We start from the raw sequence: 13,139 nt of genomic DNA, 5'->3' as shown, positions 1-13,139 counted from the left end.
GTGTAAGTCTTTTTATTTGACGCCACTTCGGTGACTTGCACGTCGATGATGATGAAATGATGATGATGACAACTTACACAACCAGACACAAGCAGCAAAAAAAACCGAGCTGGGGAACTAAACCCAGGAACCCATAACCGTGGAACATCAACTCTAACCGCACGACCATCCGCTGATCACTCCAGTTTGAACGCAACAAAGAAGTTATACGAGACGCCAAGACTCTCAGCGGCTAAAACATGACGGGTTTGTGACTGATGTTACTATGGGATTATGGATTAAACACGTACAGGATTGTATGAACACCGTATTCATTACGTTGAGACGTATTATGTAGAACATATCAAACAATAAAAGCACTTTCGCAAAGTTCAAAAGTTAAAGAATAAATAGCTTCTTCCAAGAATAATTATTGTTCAGTATTTCGCGTTATATACTTCTGATCAATAAATATGTTGTGCTACAAACTTTCTAAATCAGCACATTTTCTTCCTCAGCGTTCAGGCTATCGCCATACCAAATTTTATCAAAGTCTGTTCAGCTGTTCAGTCGTGAAAGCGCAACAGAGTTACTTTCGCATTTAAAGTATTAGTACGGAAGTATCGATTGTTGATACACCCGAACGATCCGTCCTTCAGTCCATTGAACTACCATTATGAAAAAATTCTCTCAACGTAAGAATTATGTGCTACAATGAAAACATATATTGGCATATATTTAGTACTTCTGACTTCCGAACGCTGAACTCTATATTCCTGAAAAATTTCAGCCATTTGTTCTGGGCAGGTAATACTGACTTTCAATTATCCTTTGAAACTTTTGAAGCCAGAAGATTCTTCAAAGCGCACACTGATCAAACATTGCTGAGTCAAAAATATCCACTTTTTTTTCCTTTAAATGAACCCATATCCTTCCTATGCCTTCCCAATCCATTAATTTAGTCGAAGACATCCAGGCAAAAATGTCAAAACCTGATGGTTGATGAGACCACTTTGTAGGAGTTTCGTAAGACGTTGTTACATCACTATGAAATTTTTCGATGGCTAGTTGAGAGCAGTGATCTTCAGCATTTTTAAAATTTCTTTAGTTTTCTCTTGTAGTGAAATTACTGCATTCTTAATAATGACCTTCACCTCAATGTAGATATGTTACTACTCACAATTTTCTTTATTTTCTTACCAAACAAACTCAACTGATGGCGAATAAACAAAAAAGCAAGCCTCGCTAAAAGAAGCAAGGAAAAATTCTACCAGCGTCTTTGGTTTTTCTTCTGACAAGAAAAAAGATTTCAGAGCTTCCGAAAGTTGTAAGATTCTCTGGACTGCAAGCATTAGAGACCCATTTAGTTTTAGAGTACGGAAAAAGTTCTCTGTAACAAGCTTCCACAAATTGACAGTAGTCAGCAAGTATTGAGGTTCTGATTGTGTAGATGGAAAAGTGCTTAAAATGTTTCGCTACAATTAACTCCATATCAGCAGATGAAAATGTCTGCAGCAGTCAGCAGTCGAAACAGTGTTCTGTAGCTTGTGTGCTGGACAAGTCCATTCCTACCAAGTTCTTCCCAATTTCCGGCGATTCACTTCCCCCACCCCCCCACCACGAAATTTGTGTTGCAGTTGTCGTCGCAAAATGCTACACAATTTTTTAAAATAATTCTAAGATCTGTGAGCTCAGAAATGCAGAAGCTGGAAATAGTAACCGACGTTTCAATTCATTCTATACAGCATCCAGCTCAATTAGTTTAGTGTTTTTCCCTTCACCGACATCACAATACTGAACAACTATAGGAAATAATTTCAGTGGTTTGTGATTGCCACCATTAGTTGCTAGACCGTAAAACGCCGTTTTTTTTTTTTTCCAAGTCCAATTTGCAAATAGATACAGAATGAAGAGCAAGCGGGATACATAACTAATACAATTTCGTCGTGCAATCAAGTGACTTAAATGAACTATGATATTTTACACTCCTCGTGGTCTCGCGGTAGCGTTCTCGCTTCCTGAGCGCGGGGTCCCGGGTTCGATTCCCGGCGGGGTCAGGGATTTTTCCTGCCTCGAGATGACTCGGTGTTGTTGTGTCGTCTTCATCATCATCATTCATCCCCATTACGGTCGGAGGAAGGCAATGGCAAACCACCTCCACTAGGACCTTGCCTAGTAAGGCGGCGCGGGTCTCCCGCGTCGCTCCCTTACGCTCTGTAAAGAAGTAGGGGTCTCATCATCATCATCATCATCACACTCCTATATGCTGTTGCCTATTCAGCGACAGCAATGAGCATTTGCTCTTTTGTATCCGATTTTACAACAACAAAAAATTAGTTTTGAACTGGATGCCTCTCCTTGAGTACATATTCTGTGCTTTTTGGTCTCTAAATGGTGACTTACGTCTGATTTCCCACCACGCTCAATTGAAAAATAATACGAAAAAAATTTTCAGAATGCTTTCCCATCGGTATTGTCTCTTTCTGTGATATTTTTGTGTACCCGTCACTGACAAAGCACTAACGTTTCGCTTTTGGCATCACAAAAAATGAGAACTCACACACTATAATAACACACACAGGCACTGCAATGGTAAAAGAATTTATGGAATTCATATTACTCAACAAAATGAACAAGTGAATAATGATTATTACACAAGGTTGTCAGCTGTAATTAAATAAACTAGACAGTATGAGAGTAAGCCGCTGGCGGTTCCTTATATGTTGTATATTAATACGTATTAATATACTGAACCAGTAGAATAGAAATCTCCGACTCTCTTACTTGAAAATCGAGACTTTTAGCGTCCCGACTGAACCTTTTTGGTACACCAGGACAAAGAGTGAAAAATCGCGACATTCCCAATTAATTGGGACGTATGGCAACCCTAGTTATACCACTGCTAGCCATTTCTCTTCCTCTCCCACTCGTAAACAGAGCGCGGTTAAACGGCTGTCTGTATGCCTCCGTACGAACTCTAACTCCTCTTGTATTATGTTCGTCATCGTCAGTCTTAGGCAAATGTACGGTGGCGCCAGTAGGATCAAAATTGTGAAGGCTTTCGTGGCCGCTTGTTGACAAACTGCATGTTGGCTTCAGCCTCGGAATCTTCGGCTGAAGTCTGTTTGATGATTTTTCTGACGTTTCACCAGCATCTCCAAGAGCTTTTCCATGAATAATTCCGCTGCGGTTCTCCTCTTGCTACTTACAAGGGTCGTTCACTGCAGCATAGAAATCCAGGATCCATTGGTGGTGTCACCGCCAGACACCACACTTGCTAGGTGGTAGCCTTTAAATTGGCCGTGGTCCGTTAGTATACGTCGGACCCGCGTGTCGCCACTATCAGTGACTGCAGACCGAGCGCCGCCACACGGCAGGTCTAGAGAGACTTCCTAGCACTCGCCCCAGTTGTACAGCCGGCATTGCTAGCGATGGTTCACTGACGAAATACGCTCTCATTTGCCGAGACGATAGTTTAGCATAGCCTTCAGCTGCGTCATTTGCTACGACCTAGCAAGGCGCCATATTCAGTTACTATTGATATTGTGAATCATGTACCGTCAAGAGCGACGTTCATGATGAATGGATTAAAGTTAAGTACTCCACCAGCTACGTTCGTTTTTCTAAATTCTAATTTCCTTGTCCTGTTCCAGACCTCACGCCAGCCTGCGTGAGCTAAAACGCGTGCATTTCGGCCTCCTCTAGTAACACGGTGTTGGCTCTCCTGCCAACCAAAACACCATTCACCTTCTTTCTTGTTGAAACTGTTCTCACGTTTGTGCATTCCTATAGCTTCTCTGAACAAGCGGGTCGGATAACTCTTCTCTACAGAAAGAACTTCCGTGTCGGCGAATTTTACTATGTGGTCGGTCGCACGCAGCGCAAGCTCCGCCACGGTCGAAATCTCCACCTGCCCCAGCCTGCAATGCCCCTTATGTTCGGTGATCCTGGTGTTAATTGACCATCTAGTCACTCCAGCATAGTCTTTTACACCTGTACACAGTATGCGGTACATTCCCGACGTTGCAAGTGGATCCGCTTTTGCTATGCAAATCTGAGACACTCTCTAATCTTCTCTGTCGGCCTATAAATAGTCTCTACGCCGTGTTTGTACAGAATACAGCCGATGCTGTACGTCACTCTGGGAATGTATGGCAGAAAGGCCGTACCCGAGATTTTTTCCGTTGTGTCACTTCGCCGCGTTCCTGTGACACATCTTATGTACAATATGTGATCAAAAGTATCCGGACACCTGGATGAAAATGATTTAAAAGTTCGTGGCGCCCTCCATCGGTAATGCTGGAATTCAATATGGTGTTGGTTGGCCCACCATTAGCCTTGATGACAGCTTCCACTCTCGCAGGCATACGTTCAGTCAGGTGCTAAAAGGTTTAATGGGGAATGGCAGCCCATTCTTCACGGAGTGCTGTACTGAGGAAAGGTATCGATGTCGGTCGGTGAGGCCTTGCACGAAGTCGGCGTTCCAAAAAACCCGAAAGGTGTTTTGTAGGATTCAGGTCAGGACTCCGTGCAGGCCAGTCCATTACAGGGATATTATTGTCGTGTAACCACTCGCCACGGGCCATGCATTATGAACAGGTGCTCGATCATGCTGAAAGATGGAATCGCCATCCCCGAAGGAGGTGCTGAAAACATCAGTGTAGGCCTGTGCTGTGTTAGTGTACCCATTGCTCCTCAGACCGCTTTCCAAGTGTTTCACATCGCATCTGAGGTGGTGTGGTTCCTATATCCTTCTTGCTCGCGTTACGAGCATATTAATCACGCCTCTTCTGGCTCGGGTGGTGATTTGACAGTTTGTGCAAATATCGGTCCGTGTGTGTCGGTTTTCGGTACACGCTGTGTCTCAGGTTTTCAATATCCGTCGTGACCAGCACATCTAGAAAGAAGCGTAGCTGTTGGCATGAAGGCTGTTCAAGTGTCTTAGGATATCACCGAGCTGTTCCTCACCATGCCTCCATACAACGAAGTATCGTCGACATATCTGTACCACACCTTAGGTTTACAAGGTGTGAAGTCCACTATCTGTGCTCCGAAATGTTCCATGAAGAAGCTGGCCGCCACTGGATTAAGTGGCGACGCCTTCCAGAAGCAGCCATTCCACATGAAACAGCTCGTGGTGAGACATGCACGAAAGAGCTTGGTGATATCTTACGGGAAAATGGAACAGATGTACTCCAGAGAGTCACTGAGTGGCACTTCGGGAAACAAGAAAACAACATCAAAGCTGAGCAGGATGTCGTTTGGTCAGAATCTTAGTTTCTTCAGCTTCTCAGTGAAATGTCCGCAGTCCTTTATGTTCGTGTCACTCTTTCCTAAGTGCGACTGCAGCACAAAGGCCACGTATTTCGCCAGTTTATACCTCAGTGAACGAGGAGCGCTAAAAATCGGTCTTAATGGAACATTATTCTATGGATCTTTGGTAATCCATACACATGAGGTAGTAGGGCTTCTATGTTGTTCGGGTTTCTCTGTATGAGAGAGATCCGCTGCGTCAAATATGCGCTTAGTGTTTGCTAAGTCTTCGGCTCTAATAGGTCCTGGATGTGTTCATGATCTTCGGCGTTAATTACGACAGTCGCATATCCCTTATCGCCAGACGGTACCAATATGCTCTCGTCGGCGTCAAAACTCTTGATAGCTCGTAACTCTTCTTTCTTCCTGTTGCGATCTGGTGGTTTTGCTCGATGCAGTATTCTGGCGGTTTCGTGCGTTTTTCCTCAGCTCTTTCTCAAGGGAGGATCCGAATGGCCGTTAGAAATGATGTCCTCGATTGGTATAGTTCTTGGGATGATAGCGAAATTCCCTCCTTTTTGAAGCACAGACTGTTCCTCTTCGGTCAATTGTCGTTCAGTGAGGTTGACCACTGTGCGTGACCTGTCGAGAAACAGTTCGTCATTCTGCTCCGCAGCGGTCGAGTTAGTTCTGCATGCTGTAAGTAATGCTGTCGATCTTGTCCCAGTCGTCTCGATGCATGCCGTTACTTAGTTGATGTCAGCCGGAGTGGCCGAGCGGTTCTAGGCACTTCAGTCTGGAACGGCGCGATCGCTACGGTCGCAGGTTCCTGCCTCGGGCATGGATGTGTGTGATGACCTTAGGTTAGTTAGGTTTAAGTAGTTGTAAGTTCTAGGGTACTGATGACCTGAGCTGTTAAGTCCCATAGTGCTCAGAGCCATTTGAACCATTTGAACTTAGTTGATACAAAATGTCCAGAGTTCCTCATCCCTTCTTGCCAAGCACCTCTGTAATGCTTGAATTCGCTCCCGAAGAAAAGCTTGTTTAATTCATTCTTCAGAGGAATGTCTGCCTGTACCACCTACAATGAATCCATAGACATTCCAGTCTTACTCGATAGGTTACAGTCGCATCCAGCAAGTATTGCATTATCAGTCTACTAGGAGTAGACTTTCCTCGAATAATTCTAAAACTATCACGGCGGACTGTGGCAGGTAAAAACATCTGATAATATACATGAGTTCACGTAGGACTCTTACACGCATCCAGATAACTTCACAAATGGTTCAAATGGCTCTGAGCACTATGGGACTTAACATGTGTGGTCATCAGTCCCCTAGAACTTAGAACTACTTAAACCTAACTAGCCTAAGGACATCATACACATCCATGCCCGAGGCATGGATGCGACCGCAGCTGTCGCGCGGTTCCGGACTGAGCGCCTAGAACCGCTCGGCATAACTTCACAGTCAGCCTCGATTTCGACCTCGATAGACACAATACTTTCGTCGACTGAAATGAATACTCCACCCTCCTATGGCGTCTAATACGTCTTTTCATTATATGTCCCATGCCTCACCGAATATTTCGGTGAGATAGGGGCAGAGAGAGAAAGCAAATTTATCTAACTTTGCTTCTTATTACATTAATCGTATTTTCTACATTTTAGCCATGGTCATGTCTACAGACTTATATAATGGCACTGATAACCTCGTCGTTCAGCACCCCCTACAACACAAACACACACACACACACACACACACACACACACACACACACACACACGCGCGCGAAGACATGTCCATTTAACTAACTAAATCCGCTGTGCTGCCTCCTGTTCAGAATCGCATACTGTGTGTGTGTGTGTGTGTGTGTGTGTGTGTGTGTGGTACACTGATTCTGTTAGATGAGTGTAGCCGTCAAAGGGCGCTTGACGCTCGTGACCCGCACTGCAATTACTCTGAGAGCAATCAGTAGCTGCAAGTGGCGCGAGTGCGCGCCCTCGACAAGAGTGAAAACTCTGGTAATTGGCGATATCGAACGGGCGCGGCGTCGGCTGAAGGTGACCCCGCGCGACCTGACCCGAAGCCCCGGTTGCCGGGGTTACCACGCATCTGCGCATGCGCCGAGGTGCCCGAGGCTAGGTGGGCGTGCCCGCAGCCCCCGCTGATACGATTCCGCTGTGCCACTATCGATCCTCTATGTTGTGCTACAGTTCTGACGTCACTGTCGTTCGTGGAATTCTTCATTTGTGGCCATTTTCGCAGGAAACTTACTGCTTATTTATATTGGCAGCAATGTACACGTCGGCTGCACTGCGGTTTTTGATAACGTAAAGCAACAAGTCCCTCTTTTGCCCAGATATTGCCACTTCCTTTGTCACCCTTCGTATGCTGGGGAGGGTGGAAGACAGACGAAGCAATAAAGGTCTATGCGTACATGCCGCAACCCACTGAAGAGTTGGATGTCGAGGGTACTTCTTACCATCTTAACCATATCTGTTCCAGGCAAAAAATGACTTCCTGTAAGTAAGCGTACATGTCTGAGCTCCCTTATTCTAATACCAGTTGGAGATTACGATGGACTCACAGAACTGTCGCACTGTCCTCGTCCAGTGCCTGATGATTAAATTTACCCAACAATTTTTAGCGATAACAACGTCGCCTTTCTTCCAACGATTCGAGTTTCAGTTCTCTGAACATCACTGCTACACTTTCATATGGACCGCACTAACCCATTAAGATCCTAACAGTTGTTCCTGAACCATACAATGGTTTAATAATAATACTCACGTAATTTACTTTCAAATTTCTTTCAGGTGATGCGACCGAAACAAAGTGGAAAATTTACGGGACGGTTACTTGAGATACAAGAAAAACTTAAAAGGTGTAATGGGACAAGCCATAAAGTACCGCAAGCGGCCATGAAGTGACGCACGCTAATTTCGGATCACACGCTTTGGCCGCGTTTCCCAATCATCAATATACCGAATGTCGAAACTGGATAAGGGAACTCCTGAACCTCACAACTCCGCAGATGAAGAAGTCATTGACTCTTGAAAATTTCTCGTGTATTCAGCCAGGTAGCGTCGTCCAAAACGCGTGATATTTCGGCAAGCCGACTTCTTGCCATCTTCAGGCGTTCTTGGGTGCTACCTAGCTGCATACCAGAGAAATTTTCAAGATTTCTGCACGCCGGGAAACTCTCAGATCACACAAAGTTATTGACTATTTGGAAATGGAAATTTGTGGTAAGTTCCTATGGGACCAAACTGCTGGGGTGGTCGATTCCTAGGCGTACACACTACTTAATTTAACTTAAAGTAATTTACGCTAAGGACAAGACGAACATCGATGCCCGAGGGAAGACTCGAACCTCCGACGGGGGTAGCCGCGCGAACCGTGGCAAGGCGCCTAAGACCGTGCGGCTACCCCGCAAGGCATTGACTATTTGCAAAGCAGCTGTAAGTGCAGTATTCTCGTCGCAACTGTTGTGTTTCGTGATGGGCAATCCTGTCTTTTATGGCGAGCAAAACATTTAGGGCAAGACTTCACTGAATTCACAGGCCTGTTTACATGTCTACTTTGGCTGTTCACTCGGCTGTGTAGGCGCTCGTTGTGGCTGCTTTGGGCGGTCGCCAGCAACGCGCGACTCGACCCGACAAATTAGGGCCTGCTGAAACTTATAGGCCTCGGCCGCTATGGCACCTGAATTATATTGCTCTAAGATTTGCAATACTTGTGGAAGTGATGGATCTGAGTATTTTACGATCTTAACAGAATCTTCTGTCGGTTCTTGGTAGAACAACATTATAATAATACAGGGTGTTTCAAAAATGACCGGTATATTTGAAACGGCAATAAAAACTAAACGAGCAGCGATAGAAATACACCGTTTGTTGCAATATGCTTGGGACAACAGTACATTTTCAGGCGGACAAACTTTCGAAATTACAGTAGTTACAATTTTCAACAACAGATGGCGCTGCAAGTGATGTGAAAGATATAGAAGACAACGCAGTCTGTGGGTGCGCCATTCTGTACGTCGTCTTTCTGCTGTAAGCGTGTGCTGTTCACAACGTGCAAGTGTGCTGTGGACAACATGGTTTATTCCTTAGAACAGAGGATTTTTCTGGTATTGGAATTCCACCGCCTAGAACACAGTGTTGTTGCAACAAGACGAAGTTTTCAAAGGAGGTTTAATGTAACCAAGGGACCGAAAAGCGATACAATAAAGGATCTGTTTGAAAAACTTCAACGGACTGGGAACGTGACGGATGAACGTGCTGGAAAGGTAGGGCGACCGCGTACGGCAACCACAGAGGGCAACGCGCAGCTAGTGCAGCAGGTGATCCGACAGCGGCCTCGGGTTTCCGTTCGCCGTGTTGCAGCTGCGGTCCAAATGACGCCAACGTCCACGTATCGTCTCGTGCGCCAGAGTTTACACCTCTATCCATACAAAATTCAAACGCGGCAACCCCTCAGCGCCGCTACCATTGCTGCACGAGAGACATTCGCTAACGATATAGTGCACAGGATTGATGACGGCGATATGCATGTGGGCAGCATTTGGTTTACTGACGAAGCTTATTTTACCTGGACGGCTTCGTCAATAAACAGAACTGGCGCATATGGGGAACCGAAAAGCCCCATGTTGCAGTCCCATCGTCCCTGCATCCTCAAAAAGTACTGGTCTGGGCCGCCATTTCTTCCAAAGGAATCATTGGCCCATTTTTCAGATCCGAAACGATTACTGCATCTCGCTATCTGGACATTCTTCGTGAATTTGTGGCGGTACAAACTGCCTTAGACGACACTGCGAACACCTCGTGGTTTATGCAAGATGGTGCCCGGCCACATCGCACGGCCGACGTCTTTAATTTCCGGAATGAATATTTCGATGATCGTGTGATTGCTTTGGGCTATCCGAAACATACAGGAGGCGGCGTGGATTGGCCTCCCTATTCGCCAGACATGAACCCCTGTGACTTCTTTCTGTGGGGACACTTGAAAGACCAGGTGTACCGCCAGAATCCAGAAACAATTGAACAGCTGAAGCAGTACATCTCATCTGCATGTGAAGCCATTCCGCCAGACACGTTGTCAAAGGTTTCGGGTAATTTCATTCAGAGACTACGCCATATTATTGCTACGCATGGTGGATATGTGGAAAATATCGTACTATAGAGTTTCCCAGACCGCAGCGCCATCTGTTGTTGACAATTGTAACTACTGTAATTTCGAAAGTTTGTGTGCCTGAAAATGTACTGTTGTCCCAAGCATATTGCAACAAACGGTGTATTTCTATCGCTGCTCGTTTAGTTTGTATTGCCGTTTCAAATATACCGGTCATTTTTGAAACACCCTGTAAATGAAAAGCAATAGTTTGCTTTTGTTCTACAATATTGTAGAACAAAAGCAGACTGGTGCTTTTCATTTATTACTTTACGATCTGTTCCTGTATTCCACTACCTGGGATACTGAATGTTATTGCATCCCTAAACAATGAATCAATGTAAAAGTTACAACAACTACACTGTAATTAACGCTTCCCAGTTATCCTTTAGTTCTGTGTACCACTGGCAGTGTGTCTGTCCGGCTTTTTCTGCAAGCGAAAAACCTGATATCTAGCTGCAGCTACTTGGATCTGCTGGTCACTCGGTTGTGCGGCCGACGCAGTTTGTGCAGCCGGTAGTTGTTATACCGTCGTCAGCAAAGCAGCAATTTGTTTGCTCTGAAACCAGGAAGTTTCAAACCACAGCAAACTTTCGGAGTAGAGATCCCGGGTTCAAGCCTCAGTCAGTCGTAGGATCACTTTTTTTTGGCGCCACTTGCCGCTGTTTCACCGCTAGCAATGATTTAGATAGGATGAATCACACCTCCACCGCAAAACTTTCAGAGGTTGTTCACGGATTCCTTCTCCGCATTTTTTTTATTTTTTATATCAAGGGACCACGGTCTCTCGTGGCGCGTTACAGGGTTATTGCATCTCATCTGGTTTCTTGCTCCAGTTACTTTTGTATATGTATTGTGTTACATTACTGTTTTTCCAGAAACAGTGACACAACATATGCAAACCCACAATGAAAGATCAGTTTGAACGGAATATTTTATTGACACGGAGGAGTATGATAAACAACAACCTTACGCTTCTTTTAATGTTGATTTGATTTTGCGTGTCTTGTAGAAGTGAGAGAACACTGAAAGCATTCCGAGAGGTGGAAGAAGCACGTGGTTCGCCGGGGACAAAAGGGTCACCTGCCACCCTTACAGCCAATTCATTGAAGGCCTGCTGAGCGAGAGTCGGAAGTCCATAGCCCACCGGCCACTGCCCATTCCTTTGTAGTGCCGCACCGTGACGTCCTGCTTTGTTCTCAACAAACACTGTTAGGATCCCCAATAGCGCAGCCTTCTGCGAAAACATTGTACAACCCGGGAGAAAAGTGAGATGGTTCGCTTAAGCTTGACGGTTTCTCCGGCGATAAACATTTCGAAGACGGATTGGGGTGCCACAGCTTAGGACCTTTGAGTACGTGAGGCACCGCTTAAACGTACTGACTCTGCAAAATAACAAATGTTTATGCAATGCAAGAACTGTCAGCAGTAGCTAACGTAAATAAAGTACAAGTAAATGGACACTGGAGACTAGCTTCAAATGAAACAGTATACAAGAAAATAGAATCAGTAATGAGGATGATCAGGAAGAAATATATCTCATTCTTTGGACATCTGATGAGAACACCAGAAAACAGAAGTAGTAAAGGTATAACAGAAAAATTGGGGAATAGTAAGAGCAATATTCATTGGATCATAGAAATTGTGAAAGATAAGAGAACATCAAATTACCGTAGTTGACGTAAAAACCAAAATAAACACAAACCAGGCTACAAACGAAGGCCAATAAAAGAGCTACAGGAAGAGTGATCTCAGACGAAGAAAGAAATAAAAACATCGGAAAGAATCAAAAAGCATTGGACAGACAGAAGAGCAAAATATTCTTCATATAATAACAAATTATAGTAATCCTTGGATAGCCACTGTACTATTGAATTGTGTTACTGAATTATTACTGAAGAGTAATGTACTATTGAATAACAACAATAGAGAGAGAAAGAGAGAGAGAGAGATAGGTTCAAAATGGCTCTGAGCACTATGGGACTTAACTTCTGAGGTCATCAGTCCCCTAGAACTTGGAACTACTTAAACCTAACTAACCTAAGGACATCACACACATCCATGCCCGAGGCAGGATTCGAACCTGCGACCGTAGCGGTCGCGCGGCTCCAGACTGTAGCGCCTAGAACCGCTCGGTCACACCAGCCGGCAGAGAGATAGTGTGAAGCGACTTTTTTTCTATGGAAGACAGTAGGACGAACGTTATTGGACAACTACCTAGGTGAAATGGACTAGTGTTTCCTAAGGAGCGTTTTTATCAGTCGTCACCAGTCTTCATTTCATAAGAGACCCAAATCGCGGCAATGTGAAGTTTCCTTTTAATTTACATTCGATCAGAAATCACTCGATCTTCGGCAGTCTCCGCCGCCAGATCTCCACGCTGAGAGGCGACGTCGATTCCGCCGGTCTTCCACGCCACCTGAGCCGATGTGTTGAGGCCTTAGGAAAATTACGAGCCGGTCAGCACTGGGCCGATGGCGAGGGTCACCACTTCTGCCAATGACTGATTCGGCAGCCACTTCAGCCTCCACCTGTAGTACTGTGGTGAGACCGAGCCGACGTGTAGGGACATGAAAGCCGTGTTATAGCCATTTGGCTACTCGAGGCTTCACTCTGAACACTTGTATTTTAACGTCAGTGAACAGCCTGGTTTCAACTCCGAACACAAATGTGACGTATTCCGACCTGTAGCACTAGCTGTTTTCAGTTAACACGAAGACAGTCTCTGTGTAT

The sequence above is a fragment of the Schistocerca cancellata genome, chromosome 7, assembly GCF_023864275.1.
Source record: "Schistocerca cancellata isolate TAMUIC-IGC-003103 chromosome 7, iqSchCanc2.1, whole genome shotgun sequence".
In the NCBI taxonomy this organism is placed as follows: Eukaryota; Metazoa; Arthropoda; class Insecta; order Orthoptera; family Acrididae; genus Schistocerca; species Schistocerca cancellata.
This window is presented reverse-complemented; position numbering follows the sequence as displayed.